The sequence below is a fragment of the Pongo pygmaeus genome, chromosome 2 (assembly GCF_028885625.2).
Source record: "Pongo pygmaeus isolate AG05252 chromosome 2, NHGRI_mPonPyg2-v2.0_pri, whole genome shotgun sequence".
Classification (NCBI taxonomy): Eukaryota; Metazoa; Chordata; class Mammalia; order Primates; family Hominidae; genus Pongo; species Pongo pygmaeus.
The window spans coordinates 80,276,232-80,297,929 of NC_085930.1; the positions used below are offsets into that span (position 1 = coordinate 80,276,232).

General features: G+C 45.1%; 1 non-coding gene across 1 annotated transcript; it reads right to left on the bottom strand.

The window, feature by feature from the left end:
• Positions 1 to 12,009: 12,009 nt before the first annotated feature.
• Positions 12,010 to 12,200, bottom strand: LOC129034481 (U2 spliceosomal RNA). The gene has a single exon (XR_008501950.1). It is a non-coding gene; the product is annotated as a U2 spliceosomal RNA (small nuclear RNA).
• Between the last annotated feature and the right edge of the window lie 9,498 nt (positions 12,201 to 21,698).

Here is a 21,698-nt window from a genome sequence, read left to right on the forward strand (position 1 = left end):
CATCCCCTCCTCCCTACCCCTGGCAGATAGTCACTTACTTTCTGCCTCTAGAGAGTTGCCCATTCTGGACATTTCACATAAACGGAAGTAGATAATATGTAGTCTTCTGTGCCTGGCTCCTTTCACTTAGCATGTTTTTAAGATACATTCATGTCATAGTATGTACCAATACTGCATTCCTTTTTATGGCTACATAATATTCCAATGTAGAGATACACCACATTTTATTTATCTGCTCATTGGTAGACGGACATGTGTTTTGTTTCTACATGTTGGCTAATATGAATAGTGCTGCATGCTTTTTTTTTGTTTCTACATTTTAGCTCATATGAATAATGCTGCATGCAAGTTTTCATACACAAGCATGAAAACACATGTACAAGCTTTTGTGTGCACATACGTTTTCAATTCTCTTGGGTATATATATCTAGAAGTGGAATTGCAGGATCATATGTAACTCCATGCTTAACTTTTTGAGAAACTGACAGTTTTCCAGTGTGCACCATTTTACATTCCCAACAGCAGAGTATGAAAATTCCAATTTCTGTGCATCCTCACCAACACTTGTAATTGTTTTTCTTTTTTATTATAGCCATCCTTATGAGTATGAAGTAGTAGCTTATTATGGTTTTGACTCGTTAAATATATTTTGTGTGCTTATTGGCCATATATATATTTTTTTTATATATATAAATAATCTTTAGAGAAATATCTGTTCAAATTTTTTGTACATTTTTAAACTGGGTTATTTGTCTTTTATTGTTGAGTTGTAAGATTTCTTTATATATTCCAGATACTAGTTTTTTATCAGATATATAATTTGAAAATATTTTCTTCCATTTTATGAATTGTCTTTTCACTTTCTTGATGGTATCCTTTGAACCAACTTTTTTTTTAATGAACTTCAATTTATCTAATTTTTCTTTTGATGTATGTGCTTTTGGTTGGGGATTCCTTTTAAGTGGCAAAGCCATAAAGAAGATAGGAAATTTTGAATCACTCATAAATTCTATAAAGGCTGCCTACTTGATTTTATGAACAGTCACAAACCCTTCAACCCACAGTCTGGGGTGTGTATATCTTTTAGTTGGCCCACAAAGTGGCTTTGTTTTAATGGAGCTGAAGTAGGAGGTGGGGCTCAACTCCAGAGGTGGGGCTCAGACACAGGACCAAATTGAAGACTAGCTAAAACAGGGATGGGGGTAGAAGCAGCTTCCCATAAGACACACCCACCAGTGGGCCATGTCAGTTCACCATTGCCATGGCAACACCCAGATGCTGCCACCCCATTCCATGGCAACAACCCAACAACCTGGAAATTACCACACTTTTCCTAGAAATTTCTGCATAATCCACCTCTTAGTTTGCACATAAATAAAGTAGGTATAAATATGACTATAAAACTGCCTCTGAGCTGCTACCCTGGGCACACTGCCTATGGGGTAGCCCTGCTCCACAAGAAGTAGCGTCTCTGCTGCTTTGCACTGCCACTTCAATAAAAGTCGCTGTTTAACACCACTGGCTAGCCCCTGAATTCTTTCCTGGGCAAAGCCAAGAACCCTCCCAGGCTAAGCCCCAGTTCTGGAGCTTGCCTATCCTGCATCAGAGCCAAGGTTTAAAAATCTGGAATTTCAGCCTCTACAGAAATATTTGAAGAACTGGCCATATAAAGCCATCTATTCCCACACTCTACAGAAATCAAGAAGAGGCTACCACTTTAGCTGGGCCCTAGACAGTATTTACTATTCTCATTATTATTAGCAGCTGCCTCACAGCCTCAGAGGCCCAGTTCCTCTCTCTGTATCTTTACAATAAATCTTCTCCTTGTAGTAAACGGAATGTATTGCTTATAACCTACATACTCCCAATAAAATACACGGGAGTATTTTCTTTTAGCAGGCAGACCGTAAAAGACATTAACATGAGGGGAAGAGAGCCCTCTTCCTCTTTACTCTGGTATTTCCCAATAGAGCAGTAGCAGTATTCTCCACCTCCCCTTCATGTCCTACCCTGGGATGGTACAGATGAGGTCTTTGAGGGTGGATAGAAGGAACAGGCAGGGCAGTGGGCTCAGGACTAAATCCTTGGCCCAGCCCTGCCTCAACTTTTACATTAAATCCAGGAGTCTTATTTTTAAAATGGAAACACCAGCTGCCTAGGTACTCTATTAGTCAGCATTCTCTTGGTTATGGATGGCAAAAAACCTTGCTCAAAGCAGCTCAGGAGAAAGGGGGGATTTATTGGCTCACATTCCCAAATCAGGGTGTCAGCAGTGTGGGCATGGGCCCAGGAATGGCTAAGGCCATGAATTGGAGCTCTCTCGACTTCCCACCCATCTCCTGTCTCTGCATTTCTCTGTAGCACTTCTGTAGTCTCTCTTCCCACAGAACTGTCTGTCAGATGCCAGAGGTCACAGAGGCTTGACACAAGACAATTCCCAGACTCTCATCCCTACATCCTTGGCCAGAGAAAACAGGGCCTTTTTCTTCCCAGTCCAATTTGGGAAAGTCCAAGGGAAAACTCTGATTAGACCAGCTTGGGTGACCAATTGCATTCACTCATGGAGCAATCACAGCAGCCAGGGAATGAGATATTCTGATCGGTCCACCTGGGTAACAGACTAGCCCTTCCAACCATGACTCTGGTCAGAGAGATATGGTTCTGTCATTTAGATCAAATGGCCAGGCCAGGTGCAGTGGCTTTTGCCTATAATCCCAGCACTTTGGGAGGCCAAGGCAGCGGATCACTTGAGGTCAGGAGTTCCAAACCGGTCTGGTCAACATGGAGAAACTTCATTTCTACTAAAAATACAAAAATTAGCTGAGCGTGGTGGTGTGTGCCTGTAATTCCAGCTACTCAAGAGGCTGAGACATGAGAATCGCTTGAACCCAGGGGACGGAAGTTGCAGTGGGCCGAGATCGCACCATTGCCCTCCTATAGTCCAGCCTGGGTGACAGTGCGAGACTCTGTCTCAAAAAAAAAACAACAAAAACCAAACCAAACAAAACAAAACAGAAAGGCTAAAGTGTGGCAGGAGGAGGAGAGGATGAGATGGGCATGAGTTGATCACTGAAGTTGTGTAGACATCCCTGGGATGCATTTCTTAATATATAAGAACTATTAGGAATGAATTTTTTAAATGATGGTCAAAGGAAGAATATGTATCTGGCACTTGCATTGTTTCAAATAGCTTGCCATTTACTTTTTAATGTTTCTTATGGTCTTGTAGGGTATTCTTTTCCCTACTTTGCAAACAAGCAAATTAAATCCAAGATAAATTAGGTAACTTACCCAAAGTACCCAAATGGACAACTGGCTTCGCTTCTACTCAGGATAATGCTAAACTCTTCACTTGTGCCACCATTCCATGCTGTTTTGTTTTGTTTTGTTTTGTTTCCCCCTGGAAAGACGAAGGTTTAGAAACAGCAGGAGAATTCATCAAAGACTCTGCTAAGCCCCTCCACCCAGACCTCCGGCCCCTCATGTAGAAGAGATCTCTATAGACCTGGATAGCAAACAGTTACCTTGCTAGTCAGCTCTGACTAATTTAAATTGGCCTAAAACAATATAGAAAGAAGACGCGTGAAGCTGCCTCTGGGTTGAAAGATTTAAAAAAAAAAAAAAAAAGATGCTGTGATAAATTGACAATGTCTGTCATGGGCAAAGGAAAGATAATTTAATTTTACCCCCAAATTACTAGACAAGAGAGTATCGCCCTGATTATTTTGACCTCTAGATGATTTTTTTATTCTCTATCGCTATCCAACTTTCCTTTCAACATACTTTGGAATAACATTACTTTCTTTCCTAGCATCCTTCTTCCTGTACCCCCGAGTTCCTAAAATGCTGCCATGGTTAAAACATCATTTATTAAGATCCCCTGTTACTATACTTTGCTCTTCATTCTTAGGGCCTTGTGGCCACTCTGCTTCTCTTATGCAAGCGGGGGTCTTACATTATTCTGTGCACATCTAGCTCCCGCATAGCTCAAAGCATGGATCTGCAGCCTGCAGCCTCTTTCTTATTTATCAAGGCTTTCCAGGAAGAGTAGGGTCTTCACCACCTTCACCAGCACAGCTTTCTCATAACCCATGCAACATATATAATCATACATAAGTAATGCATATACAAAGAGATTCTTTTGCCATTGAAAAATGCACAAGTGTGCAGATCCTAGATGCACACACACACACACACACACACACACAGCTTCCTAAACCCTACAAAGAAGTGCTATAAACTCCAACTTTTTTAGGATGTGTGTGTATGGAGAGAGAGAGAAAGTTTCCAAATTTATACATTCTACTCCAGTCCATTAGTGAGAAATGGGTGAAAAAAACAGTTATACAGACATATAATAGGATAACACACAGCCACAGTCATCAAACAAAGCAAGCAGTGGATCTACAAGTCCCGGTATGGAAAAGTCTCCACCATAGGTCATTAAGCAAGCAAAGCAAATCGGCCTGTGGAAAATTGTCAAAACGTAACAAGAGTGTTCAAAGATAATGGGCAGTCACAGATACCAATATCCACCAACAGGGAGCAAAGCAAAGATGTATGAACAGTCCCATTTCTGATGACAATAATATATTAGCATGTACCTTACAAGTAAATCTGAAGGTCAGGCATGGTGGCTCACACCTCTAATCCCAGCACTTTGGGAGGCCAAGGCGAGCGGATGAGTTTGAACTCAGGAGTTCAAGACCAGCTTGGGTAAATGGTGAAACCCTGTCTCTACAAAAAGATAATAGTAATAAGGATAATAACTTTTTTTTTTTTTAGCCAGAGTCTCGTTCTGTCGCCCAGGCTGGAGTGCAGCAGCGCAATCTTGGCTCACTGCAACCTCCACCTCCCAGGTTCAAGCAATTCTCCTGCCTCAGCCTCCTGAGTAGCTGGGATTACAGGCAACTGCCACCATGCCCGGCTAATTTTTGTATTTTTAGTAGAGACAGGGTTTCACCTTGTTGGCCAGGCTGGTCTCGAACTCCTGACCTCGTGATCCACCCGCCTCGGCCTCCCAAAGTGCTGGGATTACAGGCATGAACCACCGCACCTGGCCATTATAATAATTTTTTTTTAAATTAGCTGGGCATGGTGGTGCACACCTGTAGTCCCAGCTACTAACGAGGCTGAGGTTGGAGGATTCTTGAGCCCAGGAAGCAGAGGTTACAGTAAGCCAAGACTGCGCCACTGCAGCCTGGGTGACAGAGTGAGATCCTGTCTCAATCAATCAATCAATCAATCAATATGTGAAAGACTATACGCCACCATAAAAAGTCATAATCCATGGGAAATGAGATCACGAGAGACATTTACTTTTAAGGTTATACATTTCTATAATGATTGAATGTTTATTAACAGAAATGGCTTAAGATTTTTTAAAATCTACTTCATAGAAATGTAGGTGTCATTTAGATTTAAAATTCCACCTGAGGCCTCCCTCAGAAAGAAGGAGGGAAGAGGGGAAAGAAGAGAGGGAAGGAGGGAGGGGAGGGGAAAGGAAACAGGGAGGAAGAGAGAAGGACTAAATTAAGCTCCTCCTTTAATGTAGAATCATAACCACTTTGACCCCTAGGATTATTTTCAACTACGTGCATAAACCAAAACTATCAAAGGCTAACTTTTTAAAGTTGGAGATGAAATGCAGCAATGTCCTGAAATATAAAAGGCCCTATATCCAGACACAGCCTCTCTCCCTAAGTGCCTGGGGGAATTGGATTCCTCCTACAGCCTCTCTTTCCCACCTCTCTGAGGTTCCTGAGCTCCACCTGTGTGTGTCAAGATACACTTTTCAGTGTCCCGGTGCAGCCCTGTGGCATAGCAGAGCTCACACAGCTTCAGTATTTCCATTTCCTGCCTCCCCGCCGGGATGACAGTGAATTCTCTCCCTACACCCCTGATATTTCCAACTGTTGTGTCTTGAAAGAGACACTCAGACTATCTGGCCCAACCATCATGGTCAATGGAAACGGGCTTCTTTGACATCTCTTCTCTCCAGATTACTTCTCCTCTGATCACTCCTCATGCCACTGGTTCCCTTCAGCCCTTGGACGACAATCAGGCCTCACCTTGAGCCCCTCAGGGAGCCATCCCGGGGCAATCTCCTCATGGCCATCTGTCACATCTTGAGATAGGGCAGAAAGTTGTTCTTCCATCAAGCGGACTATTCATTCCCCTCCACAAATTAACTCTCTGCTCCTCTCATCCAGGTTCCGCTGTGTTATTGTTGTGACACGCTCCATCCTTCCAGTCGAGGTGACTTTTCATGGTTTTCCTAGAAACTTTGGTTTGCTACCATGTACGCCTTGATTAAAAATGTGCTGTCGGGTGAAACATACCATTCAGGGGAGGGTTATTTGTTAATTAGTGAAACAAATCAGGTCAAATGTTTCTCATAAAGATTTTGCACATCTGCAATTCTGAAATGGCTTACATTTAGCTTCTTAAGTGATTTTTTTAATAAAGAATAAACACAAAAGGAAATCTACTTTTTTTAGACAAGTTCTCGAAGTAGTAACAACAGAGACCTTACTTGTTCCTGTATCAATATTTTTTCACACAATCATGCATCAAAAAAATCATTATTTTTAAACCATTGCTTTTGTTTTTGTTTGAATTTAAAAGTAGGGGCGGTAGAGTGTAATGGTTCATGCCTTTAATCCTAGCACTTTCGGAGGCTGAGACGGGTGGATCACTTGAGGTCAGGAGTTCAAGAGCAGCCTGGACAACATGGTGAAACCCCAACTCTACTAAAAATACAAAAATTAGCCTGGCATGACTCGGAGGCTAAGAATCGCTTCAACCCAGGAGGCGGAGGTTGCAGTGAGCTGAGATTGCACCACTGAACTCTAGCCTGAGTGACAGAGCAAGACTCTGTCTTGAAAAAAAAAAAAAAGTAGGGGCTACCTAGGTGAGAGAGGCCATTGGACCCATCCTGTTATTTGGGAAGGCTTTTTGCTTTGGACCATCCACCCAATATTTCACAAAATTCAGATGGTTTTTGGATAAGAGGTCTTCAAACACAGGGTTTACTCCATTTATACAATACCTCTTTACCTGCTCCTAAAATTATATGGGCAAGTTGCTCACCTCTCTCATGGGCCCTGGCTGAGAGCAGGAGCCTCCTATCTTTATTCACTGTAACTCTCTTAGCGTGGTGCCTGGCAGGCAGGAGCAGCTCAATGTGAGCTGCCTTAGTGAACTGCCATGTGTTATGTTCTATTTTCATTCTTTTTTTAATTTCTTATTTTTAGAGACAGAGTCTCACTTTGTCACCCAAGCTGGAGTGCAGTGATGCAATCATGGCTCACTGCAAGCTCGACCTCCTGGGCTCAAATGATTCTTCTGCCTCAGCCTCCTGAGTAGCTAGGACAGGGTGTGCTACCACACCTAGCTAATTTTTTTAGTTTTTATAGACACGGGGTCCCAATATGTTGCCCAGGCTGGTCTTGAACCCCTGGACTCAAGTGATCCTCCCTCCTCAGCCTCCCAAAGTACTGGGATTACAGGTATGAGCCACCTCACCCAGCCATATCTTTATTCTTGATTGGTCTTCAATCAGGCCATGGCTCCCCCTAGCCTTGAGGAACTGGAACGGACAGACTGTGTCTCACTTATCTTTTTATTCCCAGAAACTGGCACAAAAGCCCTTAACACTTTAAAATTTTTTCCAACCTCCAGTTATAAGCCAGGCATTGTGGAAGATACAAAGAGAAGAAAGATAGGATTGCTGCCTGTGATAACCTGCCTTTTATTTATAGTAACAGTGATAAAAATGACTCAAATGTGAATGTTTAATATGGAACTGTGTTAATGCCACACATACATTACTTCGTTTCATTCTCCCAACAGCCCCTTGATAGAGGGTGTCTTCCCCACCCCCACCCAACCCCGCAATTTTACAATCAAGGTAACTGCAGCTCTGAGCAATTAAGGAATTTGCCTTGGTTCTAACTTGCTGTCAGCTAGAGAGGGCAGAACAAGGATGCCCACCCAACACAATTAGGAATATTGAGCAAGACCAGGCAGTGTGCGGTTTCACACCCAGGATGATGGGAGGGCCAAGAAGGACACACCATAATCAAACAGCAGTGAGGGCCACTGTTCCAACAAAACTGCTGGGGTTGCAAGTGACAGAAATGGAAATCCAACTCAATGCGGCTTTAAAAAGAGAGAAAGGAAATTCATTGGCTCAGTACATGGAAAAGCCCAGGCATCTGAACATAGCTGGATCCCAGATGCTCAAACAATGTCAGGAAGGCTCATCTCTAAGCCTGGGTTCCACTTTCCTCTGGGTTCCTTGCCAGGCAGGCATCTGCTCTGATGATGGCACAGATGTCACCAGCTCCAGGAGCACATCTTGCAGCTTAGCATCCCCGGCCAAAAAAGAGGGCATCATTCCCAGGAACTCCAGCAAAGTCCTGAGTCTGACCCTTATCCCTAAGCAGACTGCTGTGTGTGTGACTGGCCTGGGTCATTTTCCCACCCCAGTTGGTGAGAACGATGTTGTGGATCAATCTCCCCGAGCGGACATGGACCTCAGGAGGAAAGGATTAACCCCAAGGCACTGGTCACCAACAGGCAAAGATAGCACGCTTCAACTCTGGCCACCATATTTGTTTAGCTTCTCTCCCAGCCTGATACAATAAAATAACATTTTAAAATTAGATGTTAAATTAGTAAAAGTAATTGTTATAAATTAAATAGTAAAAATTAAATTATTTCCGTTTAAAAGATGTAAATAAGGAATATAAAGGAAAATTTTAAATATATGACTGAAATAATTTTTTGAAACTATGAGCAGCTTTATGATAGACTGGCAGTGAGCTGTAGACTAGAAAGGGAGAGAAAGTTACCTGTAAATTTTTCTTTGTCCACAAAAATAAAGGCAGATGTCTGAGTGAGCACCAGCAAACACTACAGAGGCACTTCTTATTCCAATGGCTGGGAAGTGGTGAATTAATCAAGAATCTGTCCAGATGAGACACAAAAACAAAAAATATATGTACACAATATTTTTGAAAATAAACATTTTATTGTAGAGTGATTTTAGATTTACAGAAAAGTTTCAGTGATAGGACAGAGGGTCTCCTTATACCCCTCACTTGGTTCCCCCTTTTTTTTTTTTTTTTTTTTTTTTTAATTTGAGACAGGATCTCACTCTGTCACCTAGGCTGGAGTACAGTGCTGCAATCATAGCTCACTGCAACCTCAACCTCCTAGGCTCAAGTGATCCTCCCACCTCAGCCTCCTGAGTAACTGGGACTACAGGTGCATACCACCATCCCCAGCTAATTTTTTGGGATCTTTTTATAGAGATGAGATTTCGCCATGTTGCCCAGGTTGGTCTCTAACTCTTGAGCTTAAGTGATCCACCCACCTCGGCCTCCCAAAATGCCAGGATTGCAAGCATGAGCCACTGCCCCAGGCCAGTTTCCCCTGTTATTAACATCTTATCATGATTTGTCAAAACTAAACTGACATTGGTACATTTCACCAATTTTTTCATTCATATCCTTTTGTTTGTTCCAGGACCCAATCTAGTCTACCACATTGCATTGGGTTGTCATGTCCCCACAGTCTCCCATGTACTGTGAGATTTTCTCAGGGTTTCTTCATTTTTTATGACCCTGACAGTCTTAAGGAGTGCTGGCCAGGTATCCTGTAGAATATCTCCCATTGTGGGTTTGACTGATGCTATTCTCATCTCATCTGGGGCTACATACATAATAACATTTTGTTTTAACTTCAAACATATAGATTATCATCACTAGCCAATATTTTGATGAATGATGAATACCTTTGAGGATGGGTTCCCTAATTGGAGTTGCACATCTTCCTTGCATAAACCACAGCCATAATGCACCATCTCTGAATTCTGGATTCAAGTTCTTTGAAGAGGCTGTATCAATTAAGAATGCTTTGGGTTGCAATTAAGAATGGCTTAAGCAATGCAGATATTTAATAATCTTATATATCAAATAGTCTCTCTCTCTCTCTTTTTTTTTTTTTAAGACAGAGTCTTGCTCTGTTGCCCAGGCTGGAGTGCAGTGGTGTGATCTCGGCTCACTGCAACCTCTGCCTCCTGGGTTCAAGTGATTCTCCTGCCTCAGCCTCCTGAGTAGCTGGGATTACAGGCATGCACCACCACGCCCGGCTAATTTTTTTTTTGTATTTTTAGTAGAGACAGGGTTTCACCATGTTAGCCAGGATGGTCTTGAACTCCTGACCCCAAGTGATCTGCCCTCCTCAGCTTCCCAAAGTGTTGGGATTATAGGCGTGAGCCTGGCCCCAAGAAACATTTTTAGGGGAGTTAGGAAGTGAGATGGGGAAGGAAGGAGCCCGTCTAGATGGCGTTATCAGGCCAGCTACCACTGTGGGCACCTGGAGCTTAACCCTGCTGGGCAGCTCTGGGAAGCAGTGCAGAGCACAGCCCAGAGCCATCCCACCAAGGGCAAGGGGCTGGGGGGCTTATGCACTGGCTCCTGCCAGTCATCTGGGAGGCAGATCTGGGGGTGGGAGGGAGTGGTGCTAATTCTCCAGCACTTTGGATCAGAGTAAGGTGTGTTCGTTTACCTGAGTCAGAAAGCCCTCAGGTAAAAGGATGCCAGTGCTGGCCATTGCAATCAGGCCTGTGTGCACAGCAATGCAAGGCAGAGAGGATGTGGGCTGGGTCTGGGCAGTGTCCACTGTAGTCTTTTTCCCTGGACAGTCTGTTCTGTCCAGCACTCAGCACTCCTCTCTCCCCACCTTCTTGAATCATTCAGGCCCATCTAAACTTACTCCCTCCTTTACTCATATCCCTGATCAGCAGGTAGTGCTGTTAGGACAGCGTAAATCTCACTTCTTATCTGTATTTCTCACAGAGTCTAGCACGGTGCTTTGATGGGTAGAAGCTCTCTCAGTTGACCCCCATCTAGCTTACTTCCCGATCAGCTGCTGATGTAGAGTCCCTCAGCAAAACCCCTACCTGAGGCCCCTCGCTTACCCAGGGCACAGGCACCCCCTACACTTCCCTGCTGCTGACTCGGTGCTCCCCTTGAGTGTCCTGCATTTGTGCCTAAACCTGCTTATGTCAGCTGTGATATAATTTAGAATAAATCAACTAAATTAAGTGCATTGAATAATAAATGAATCAAATTGAACATTATGTCATCTAATTAGACACAAGTGCAAACATGGCCTTTTTTTTGACACATGGACACGTATGTTTATTGTAGCACTATTGACAATAACAAAGACTTGGGACCAATTCGAATGTCCATCAGTGATAGGCTGGATAAAGAAAATGTGGCACATATACATCATGGAATTACTATGCACCCATAAAAAAGAATGAGTTCATGTCGTTTGCAGGAACATGGATGAAACTGGAAGCCATCATTCTCAGCAAACCAACACAGGAACAGAAAACCAAACACCGCACGTTCTCACTCATAAGTGGGAGTTGAATAATGAGAACACATGCACACAGGAAGGGGAACATCACACACCGGGGCCTGATGGCGGGGTTGGGGGGCAAGGGGAGAGAGAGCATCAGAACAAATACCTAATGCATATGGGCTTAAAACCTAGATGACTGGTTGGTAGATGCAGCAAACCACCATGGCACATGTATACCTATGTAACAAACCTGCACGTTCTGCACATGTATCTAGAACTTGAAAGAAAAAAAGAGGAAGAAGTTCAAGTCCAGGCTGGGCAACACTGGTGGACCCCGTTCCTTTAAAAGGTCACCCCCACTTGACTGCCAAGCTGAGATCTAAGGACCTCCAGGAAACATTGAACACGCTCTCTCTGCATGCAGATACAGAAACGGGTAGTCTCGTTTCGGGTTCTAGCCTTCCTAAAGCGCTGTAGTCATAGTGAAAATGGGAGTGCTGAAAAGCCCACCTTATGTCCGCAGACCAGGAACCTTAAGGTAATTCAAGGAATAGGAAAACCAGCATATCACAGATACTAGGTGTGCAAGGTGTGCGAGCTACTCTGCAGTGCTCTTGCCTTTTAAAGGGGTGCACAGTTCCTGGAGGTACTGCAATACCACGTCAATGCGTGGAGCAGAGAGAGCAAGCTCCTATTCCACCTCCCTGCTCCAAAAACCCATTTAATATATTGTCCTCGGATAGAGAACGTATCAGATATTAAACTGATAAGAACAGATACTACACTTGATCTTAGCCCAAAGGCCGAAAAGCGATACTGTTGCTTTCGCCCCCGCCGTCCCACTCTCATCTACATTAAAGTCGCGGTGAGAGCCCCAGCCTCGCTCCTTGCCTCATTCCCTTTGTCTCGTCCACACCACTATTGACGCCATTACACGCTTGGGCTGATTTCTTATTCTCCACGTTTTAAAAGGGAAATTTTACACCCGTGCTTGTTCCGGCCTTCCCAGGCTTTCATTTCGAATTTGCATGCCCCGTGCTTTCCCAGAGGGCGTGGCCTCCAGGGTTGACTCCGCCCCCGGGGCCGCCTCCTCCCAGGGAGATGGGGCTCCACTGGGGTCGACCTCCTTGTTTGTATGAACCGAGAGAAAAGACAGAACTGAAACAGACTGAGGGCTAAAGCGAGAGGGGTCTGTGGAAGAGACCTGTTGGCGGAGAGCGGTCCACGCAAACATGGTCAATTTTAAGAAAACTAAGATAAGTGCTTTGGAAAGATAATTTGCTAACAAAATTTGCTGTTAAATGGCTTTGAAGTGCTTTTAGGTTCATTCTTCTTTGGCAGACACTGTTGACTGGGTAACTCCACACCTTTTTCCCACCCTTTTCTTCCTGATCTTCTTCTGCTATTGATGCTGGAAAGCTAAGTGCATGAATTCCCAAGCTGTCTTCGTGGCTGGTTATGTCTATGACCCACTTCTGACTAAAAAGTAGCTAAAAATCTGATGGGGGAAGGGGCAGTCTGAGAAAAATTGCTTTCCTGGTATAGTGGACAGATGTACTTCAGCTTTTTCCTGCCTTGAATATAGATGTAATACCCAGAGGTGCAGCAACTATTTTGTGATCATGAGGCTGCAAGCCAACATTGAAGACTAATAGAATGGAAAAAGAGACAATGCTTGGGTCTTTTGCGGAATCACGGAGCAACATTGATGTTGGAATGTCTCCCTTTAGACTAAGATGCCCTCGGCCAGGCGTGGTGGCTCACACCTGTAATGTTCCTAACTCCCGCAAAGATGTTTCTTGGGGCCGGGCACGGCGGTTCACGCCTATAATGTTCCTAACTCCCCCAAAGGTGTTTCTTGGGGCCAGGCGCGGTGGTGCACGCCTGTAATGTTCCTAACTCCCCCAAAGATGTTTCTTGGGGCCAGGCTCGGTAGCTGATACCTGTAACCCCAACACTTTGGGAGGCTGAGGAGGGCAGATCACTTGGGATCAGGAGTTCAAGACCATCCTGGCCAACATGGCAAAACCCCATTTCTACTAAAAATACAAAAATTAGTCGGGTGTCGTGGAGGGCACTTGTAATCCCAGCTGCTCAGGAGACTGAGGCAGGAGAATCGCTTGATACCAGAAGGTAGAGGCTGCAGTGAGCTAAGATCATGCCTCTGCACTCGAGCCTGCATGACAGAGCACAACACTCTGTCTCAAAAAAAAACGGTTTCTTAGGATTACCTCCCAAATAAACTATGTAGAGGCAAACCTGCATCACAGGATCTATTTATGAGAAATACTAAGTTAAGACAAAGCATATTAACAATAGTCACTTCCATTGATTGAGGCTTTAAATATGGGCCTGGTGTTGTGCCAGGCGGCTCACATGCATTATCTCACATTTACAACAATTCCACAAGGGAGCAGCTATGTTATTATGGTCAGGCAAAAAGTTGAGGTTGGCTGAGTGCAGTGGTTCATGCCTGTAATCTCAGCACTTTGGGAGGATGAGGCAGATGGATCAGTTGAGCTGAGGAGTTTGAGACCAGCCTGGGCAACATGGCAAAAAAAATCTCTACAAAAAAGTATAAAAACTAGCCAGAAGTGGTGGTATATGCGTGTGGTCCCAGCTACTTGGGAGGCTGAAGTAGGAAGATCACTTGAATCTGGAAAGCAGAGGTTATAGTGAGCCGTGATCATGTTACTGCACTTCAGCCTGGGTAACAGAACAAGACTCTGTCTTTTTAAAAAAAAAAAAAAAAAAGTTGAGGTTCAGAGAGGTTAAGTAATTTGTTCAACTACACACAGCTAAAAAATGGCAGACATCAACAGATGAATGGATAGGATAAACAAATTGTTTATACACACACACACATGCACACGCACACAGGAATATTATTAAAGTCTTGAAGGAATGAAGTACTGATACATGCTACAAAATGGATGAACCTCAAGAACATCATGCTAAGTGAAAAACCCAAACACAAGAGGCCACATGTTGTACAATTACATTTATATGAAATATCCAGACAGATGACTCGATGGAGACAGAACTGAAATAGGCAGTTGCCAGGGGCTTGGGGAGGGAGGGAATGGGGAGAACTTGCTTGATGAATGAGGTCACTTTGGGGTGATGGAAATGTTTTGGAACTGAGTAGAGGTGGTGCTTACAAACCATTGTGAGTACACTAAACACCACTGAATTGTTCACTTTAAAATGGTTAATTTTACGATATGTGAACTTCCTGCTCAATAATATTTTTATGGCAGAGCTGGGAGTTTAAGCTAGGTGACTCCAACCAAGAAATTCTGATGTCAGTGATCCTCAAAGTGCAATCCCAGACAAGGAGTGCAGCATCACCTGGGAAGCTGCTAGAAATTCTCATTCTTAGGCCTCACCTCAGATCTACAGAATCAGAAGCTCTGGAGGTGGGGCTCAGCCATCAGTGTTTTCACAGACCCTCCAGACGACTCAGATGAGCTGAAGTGTGAGGAGGACTGCCCAGAAATCAACATGAGTCTTATTCTCCGTCACACTCAGCCAATCTCAACCCATACGTTTCACGTGAAAATAAACTATTTGTGGGTTCCTTGATATTAGGACTTCAAGGGCTCGTGTGGGTGTGAGTTTGAGTGTGTTGAACTCATCACACGCACCCAAGTTTAGCAGCCAAGGTGGGATCAGGATGCCCTTTCTTTCAAGGTGTGTGGACGCTCCCCAAAGCACAGTGCAGAGAGCTGGGCTGCACCACCTTGGCAGGGGAGAGGCCTTGGCAGGCCTGATGCATCCATCTTCACCTGACTGTCAGGAGGCTTGGGTGGGGCGGGGCGCCTGTTCACCAGACCAGCTGAGCCCAAACCGGCAAATGTTTCCCCACGATAAAACAGGAGGAGATTCAGGGGCCGTGCCAAAAATAAATCTCCTAAATATCCCCAGGCTCCGCTGCCTTCCAAATCTGTCCCTTTTTCAGTACCCAATGAATTTACTAACAAAAGCAGTTAGATAGAGAATTGAAATTATGTTCCTTTTTATACTGGGTTTAGAGCTTTAGTTCAATTCCAGGGACAAAACTCTTGAAAGTAGCGGTTCATTTTAAAAACAAATTCCAATGAAACAGCCAAAATACCCCAACCTAGCACATGGGATTCCCTCTTCAGTGTTCCATGGAGCATTAGTTCCTGAAGATGTTACTAGGAATGTCTGGAAAAAGAGCATGGTGGACAATTGAACTTGAGAAATGGTGTTTCCTCGACCCACCTTTTGGAGAGTCACAGTGCACATTCGCATATTAAAGGCTCTGAGAGATCCTGCAGCACAAAACCCTGCTTAAGTGTGTCCAACTCAGGCTGTCACAAACTCCAAACTTATTTAAGAGGCAGCAGAGCCCAGCAGTTAAATGTGAGCTCTGGAACCAGCATCTGGGTTCATATCCTGACTCAGCCACTGGCTGTGTGACCGCAGGGAAGTTAGTTAGTCACTCTCTCTGTACTTCAGTTTCCTCATTGATAGATGAAGATGAAAACTGACCAAGTTCAGAGGAACCTTATGAGGACCAGCTGAGTTAACGCAGATACAGCAAATACAAGGCCTTACACCACTTAGCACATATTCAGTCCATGTTAGATGTGTGTTACATTTTTAAAAATCACTTAATCGGGGTGGGGCATGGTGGCTCATGCCTGTAATCCCAGCACTTTGGGAGGCCGAGGCAGGTTGATCATGAAGTCAGGAGTTAGAGACCAGCCTGGCCAACATAGTGAAAACCCATCTTTACTAAAACTACAAACATTAGCCGGGCATGGTGGTGCGTGCCTGCAGTCCCAGCTACTTGGGAGGCTGAGGCAGGAGAACCGCTTGAACCCGGGAGGTGGAGGTTGCAGTGAGCCGAGATTGCACCATTGCACTCCAGCTTGGGCGACAAAGCGAGACTTTGCCTCAAAAAAAAAAAAAATTAATCGGTTTATTACAACATCTTGCCAACTCTAGTCCACTGAGCACATTTTTGGAAATGTAAGAGATACGACCTTACCTTTGTCTGAAACACAAAGAAAAGGACAATGGGCTGTTCCTGATAAAAAGGAAAAAGTTTAGAACCAGTGTCCCTTTTAAAGCCTAACTGGATACGGACTGAGCAGCAAGTGTGGATTCATCATTCTGGTGGGAGCCCTCTACCTATATGCCTGCTCTTCCTTTTAGAAGATTTCCCCTGGATATAGATTCCCTTTGGAATGGTCTCCAAATATGTAGATAGAAACAACAGATAGGGGCTGGGCGCAGCGGCTCACGTCTGTAATCCCAGCACTTTGGGAGGCCAAGGCAGGCAGATCACTTGAGGTCAGGAGTTCGAGACCAGCCTGGTCAACATGGCAAAACCCCATCTCTACTAAAAATACAAAAATTAGCTGGGCATGGTGGTGTGCGCCTGTAATCTCAGCTATTGGGGAAGCTGAGGCAGGAGAATTGCTTGAACCCGGGAGGCAGAGGTTGCAGTGAGCCAAGATTACACTACTGCACTCCAGCCTGGGTGACAGAGCAAGACTCTGTCTCCAAAAATAAAATAAAATAGGCCAACCATGGTGGCTCACACCTGTAATCCCAGCACTTTGGGAGGCCAAGGCAGGCAGATCACCTGAGGTTGGGAGTTCAAGACCAGCCTGGCCAACATGGTGAAACCCCATCTCTACTAAAAATACAAAAAAAATTAGCTGGGCATAGTGGCAAGGGCCTGTAATCCCAGCTGCTCGGGAGGCTGAAGCAGAAACATCACTTGAACCCAGGAGGTGAAGGTAGCAGTGAGCCAAGATCACACCACTGCACTCCAGCCTGGGTGACACAGCAAGACTCCATCTCAAATAAATAAATAAATAATAAAATAAAATAAACAGGGGAAAAGACGTGTTCATGATTTTTTCCAATTCCTGTAGTCCCAGCTACTCGGGTGGCTGAGGCAGGAGAATCGCATGAACCCGGGAGGCAGAGCTTGCAGTGAGCCGAGATTTTGCCACTGCACTCCAGCCCGGGCAACAGAGCAAGACTCCGTCTCAAAAAAAAAAAGAAAAGAAAAATGAGTAATGCTGTCTAGGATCTTAAGAGATTCATCAATGTCTTCAAATGTATTCAAAACACACTTATTGAACTTTTATTATGTGCTAGGCACCATCCTACGACTGGGATTATGGTAGGGAGCAAAAGAGATGATGCCCCTGCTTACGTGGAACTGTCAAAATGATTGACTCTGGGCTCTGTATTAGCCAGAGAGAGAGAGGCGGATGTTTGTGTGAATATTCATTATTAAATGCTTATTATGCACTGGTCTTGTGTTAAGCATTTTATGTGTATTATCTTATTGAGTCTTCACAATAACCCTAGGCAGGCATGACTGTCTCCACCTAATAGATATGAATTGAGACTCAGAGAGTTAAAGCCTTTTGCCCAAAGTCACACAGCTGGTGGAGAGCAGTGCTGGACCAGGATTGATTGACTTTAGATAGTTTGACTCCAGAGCCATATCCCACCACACCACAGCTTTCAAGAAAAAAGAAGATATTGAAATGTCTTGCCTTCACTTCTTTCCTTTTTCTGCTTTAGTGTCCTGATTCCCACCCCCCCCCCAAAAAAAAGACATAATAGTGATAATTTAACATCCTCTGGATTATTTTACATTCTTGCAATGATCATGCATTGCCAGAAAAAATATTTTTGGTTTTTTCCCTCAAAGGAGGGATAAATGCCAGTTATAAAAATGCAGGCCAGGCCAGGTGCAGTGTCTCCTGCCTGTAATCCCAGCACTTTGGCGGATGGATCACTTGAGGTCAGGAGTTCAGGACCAGCCTGGCCAACATGGTGAAACACCATCTCTACTACAATTACAAAAATTAGCCAGGCATGGTGGCAGGCACCTGTAATCCCAGCTACTTGGGAGGCTGAAGTGGGAGGATTTGCTTGAGCTCGGGAGGTGGAGGCTGCAGTGAGCCGAGATCGCGCCACTGCACTCCAGCCTGGGCAACAGAGTGAGACTCCAAATCACACACACACACACACACACACACACACACACAAAATGCAGGCTATCTAGAAAGGTATTCATGTCATTCACTCAGTAAAGCTCTGTGCTGCTGTTTGGTGGCACACACAGCAGAAACAGAGGGAGACTGGCATCGTCCCTGCCTTCTTGGAACTGAGAACTGGACAGGGGAGAAGGACTGGGCATTTCATCTCAATGGGGTCGGGGACCTCCAGGAGAGACATTTGAGGCTGGGAGAGTCTGGCCTTGGGGAGTCAGGGCAGGTTTTCTAAAGAAGTGAAGACTGAGCTGATAAAAGGAGAGGCAGCCAGGTGCGGTGGCTCACGCCTGTATTCCCAGCACTATGGGAGGCCGAGGCAGGCAGATCACAAGGTCAGGAGTTCGAGACCAGCCTGGCCAACATGGTGAAACCCCGTCTCTACTAAAAATACAAAAAATTAGCCAGGCGTGGTGGCAAATGCCCGTAGTCCCAGCTACTCAGGATGCTGAAGCAGAAGAATCACTTGAACCTGGGAGGTGGAGGTTGCAGAGAGCCGAGATTGTGCCACTGTGCTCCAGCCTGTGCGACAGAGTGAGACTCTGTCTCAAAAAAAAAAAAAAAAAAAAAGAAGAGGCAGCAAAGGGAAAGTGGGCTGTCAGGGAAGAGGCTTCCCGGTGTAGGAAAGAGCCTGTGCAAAGGTCCTGAGACTACCAGGGCCGAGGCTGGAGGAAAGGAGAGATGGCCTGTGGGACCAGAGAGAGAGGGAGCAGCTCAGGTTGGCAAGGCAGGCATGGGTCAGACAACATGAGGCCTCATGAGCATATCTTGTGTGGTCCACGAGGCTTCATCCTTAGAACAATGGGCCCCACTGAAGAGTTACAAGCAAGAGAATGAATCTCTTAGAATCACCCAAATGCCACCACCCAGAGTAATAACTGTACATGCCTTGCTGTGTGTCCTTTGCAACCTGGGTCCAGGCACTCACATTCACAAGCATAGAGCTATTGCCTTTTTGAATGCAGACCCGCATGACACAGTCTTTTTTCCAGACTGCTTTTTCCTCTTAGCCATACATGGTGGACATCACTTCAGGTCAATGCATGTGGCTCTGTGTCATTATTTTAATGGCTGCTTATTGTTGCATGACATTAAGGGATCAAAACTTGGCTCTCCAGCCTCCGTCTATGGACATCGGGGTTGTCTTGTTCTCCCTCCCTTTGTGGACACCACGACAGTGCCATCCTCACACATGCACCACTGCAGTTTTTCTTCAACCTCAGCGTGGCTGAATTCCCTTTTCCTCAAATGTGGTCATCCCAAGGCCTAGCCTGCCCTTGATCTGAAGGTTTAGCATCTGAGTGCCAGTGGGGCTAAACAAGACGTATGGCTTTATTTGGCAGGGGTGAAGATGGCAGTTTCTACCCCGGTCCAAAGCAGATGGAGGGACCCGGAGAGAGATTAGAATAAAGAGGGAATTGGCAGCTGGGTCTTCCTTTGGGAGTGAGGGAGGCCAGCGAGGATGAATTAAATGTTTAAAAAAAAAAAAGGTGAAATGAGCTGGAATCCAGCCACGGGCTCATCTTGCATCTGACAGCAGCACATATGTCCGAGGAAGCTGGACTCTGTCATGTACACTTTTCAGGGGAGCCCATGGTAGAGTGGAGAGGGGTACAGAGTCAACGAGGCCCAGCCCATCTCACCCATCCTCATCCACCATGCCCCAGCCTCAGCAGCCCTCCAATCTCGTATCCTGCCTTGTACGGCCTGCCCCACCTCGGGACCTTTGCATGGGCTGGGCCCTCCACCTGGACTGCTCTTTCCACATCTTTCCATGGATGGAGACTTCTCATCCTCAGGTCTCATTCATCTGTCCCATCTCCATGATGCCTTCACCAAACATCCTATTTAAAGCAGTCCTTCTGGCCAGGCATGGTGGCTCACGCCTGTAATCCCAACACTTTAAGAAGTGGAGGCAGGCAGATCATTTGAGGTCACAAGTTTGAGACCAGCCTTGCCAACATGGTGAAACCCTGTCTCTACTAAAAAATACAAAAATTCACCAGGTGTGGTGGCGGGTGCCTGTAATCCCAGCTACTTGGGAGGCTGAGACACAAGAATCACTTGAATCCAGGAGGCGGAGGTTGCAGTGAGCCAAGATGGCTCCTTTGCACTCCAGCCTGGGAGACAGAGCGAGACTCCATCTCAAAAAAAAAAAAGCCGTCCTTCTTCCCTGCAGCACCCCCACACTGTCTGTCAAATCACCCTCTTTATTCTCCTTAGAGCACCCATCAAAAGCATCTTGATTTTTACTTTACCTGCTCTGAGTCCACCATCCCTTCCTAGGATGAAGACTCTGTGAGGACTGGGGTCTTGTCTTTCTTATTTCTTATTCCCCATTGCCTAGCACACTGCCTGGGACAAGGAGCCCACAATATATGTTTGATGAATGAAAGAATGAATGAATGGAGTCACACAGACCTGGGTTCACATTCCAGCTCTGCCATTATATGACCTTGGGTAAATATTTAACAACTTTAAGCTAGCTCCTTATTTTTAAAATGAGTATGATCAAAGCTCCCACCTCACTAGATGGTCATGAGAATTAAGCAAGATGATGCCTGTCATGCCCCAATCCCAGTGCCAGCTGCAGGAAGTGTTTTGTGCAGAACAACAGGGAACAGAGGTCTTTCCAGAGGAAACCTGGCCTTTTTATGAACCAGTGCCACATTCAGTTCTTCCCTAGGCTTCCAAATCCATAATTCTACCCAGAGCAGGTACAGCGCAAGTCTCTTTATGGCTGCTGTAGACAGTTGAAGATAATTATCAAACAGGTTCTGCGGACCAAAAATCCACCAGGTGTGGTGGCGGGTGCCTGTAATCCCAGCTACTTGGGAGGCTGAGACACAAGAATCACTTGAACCCAGGAGGCGGAGGTTGCAGTGAGCCAAGATGGCTCCTTTGCACTCCAGCCTGGGAGACAGAGCAAGACTCCATCTCAAAACAACAACAACAAAAAAAAGCCGTTCTTCTTCTTCTTTACAACCCTGCTCAAAGATCAGTTTTTAACAATTAACAGGGCCTCCGAGGCAGGTTCTGACTTACTCAGTAAGGCAGGAAACAAGCCTCTCTCCACCATCCACTTACAGATTTAAATGCCAATGATTACAGCCAACTAGGGCCACACCCATGAGCTGACCAGCAGGATTAATTTTTACAGAATTTAACCATTGTTGGATGCATCTATCCTTGAATTCTCAAATTCCCAGCGAGAAAACTTTGGATTTCTTTCATTAGCTGCTGCACATGCAGAGAAGACAA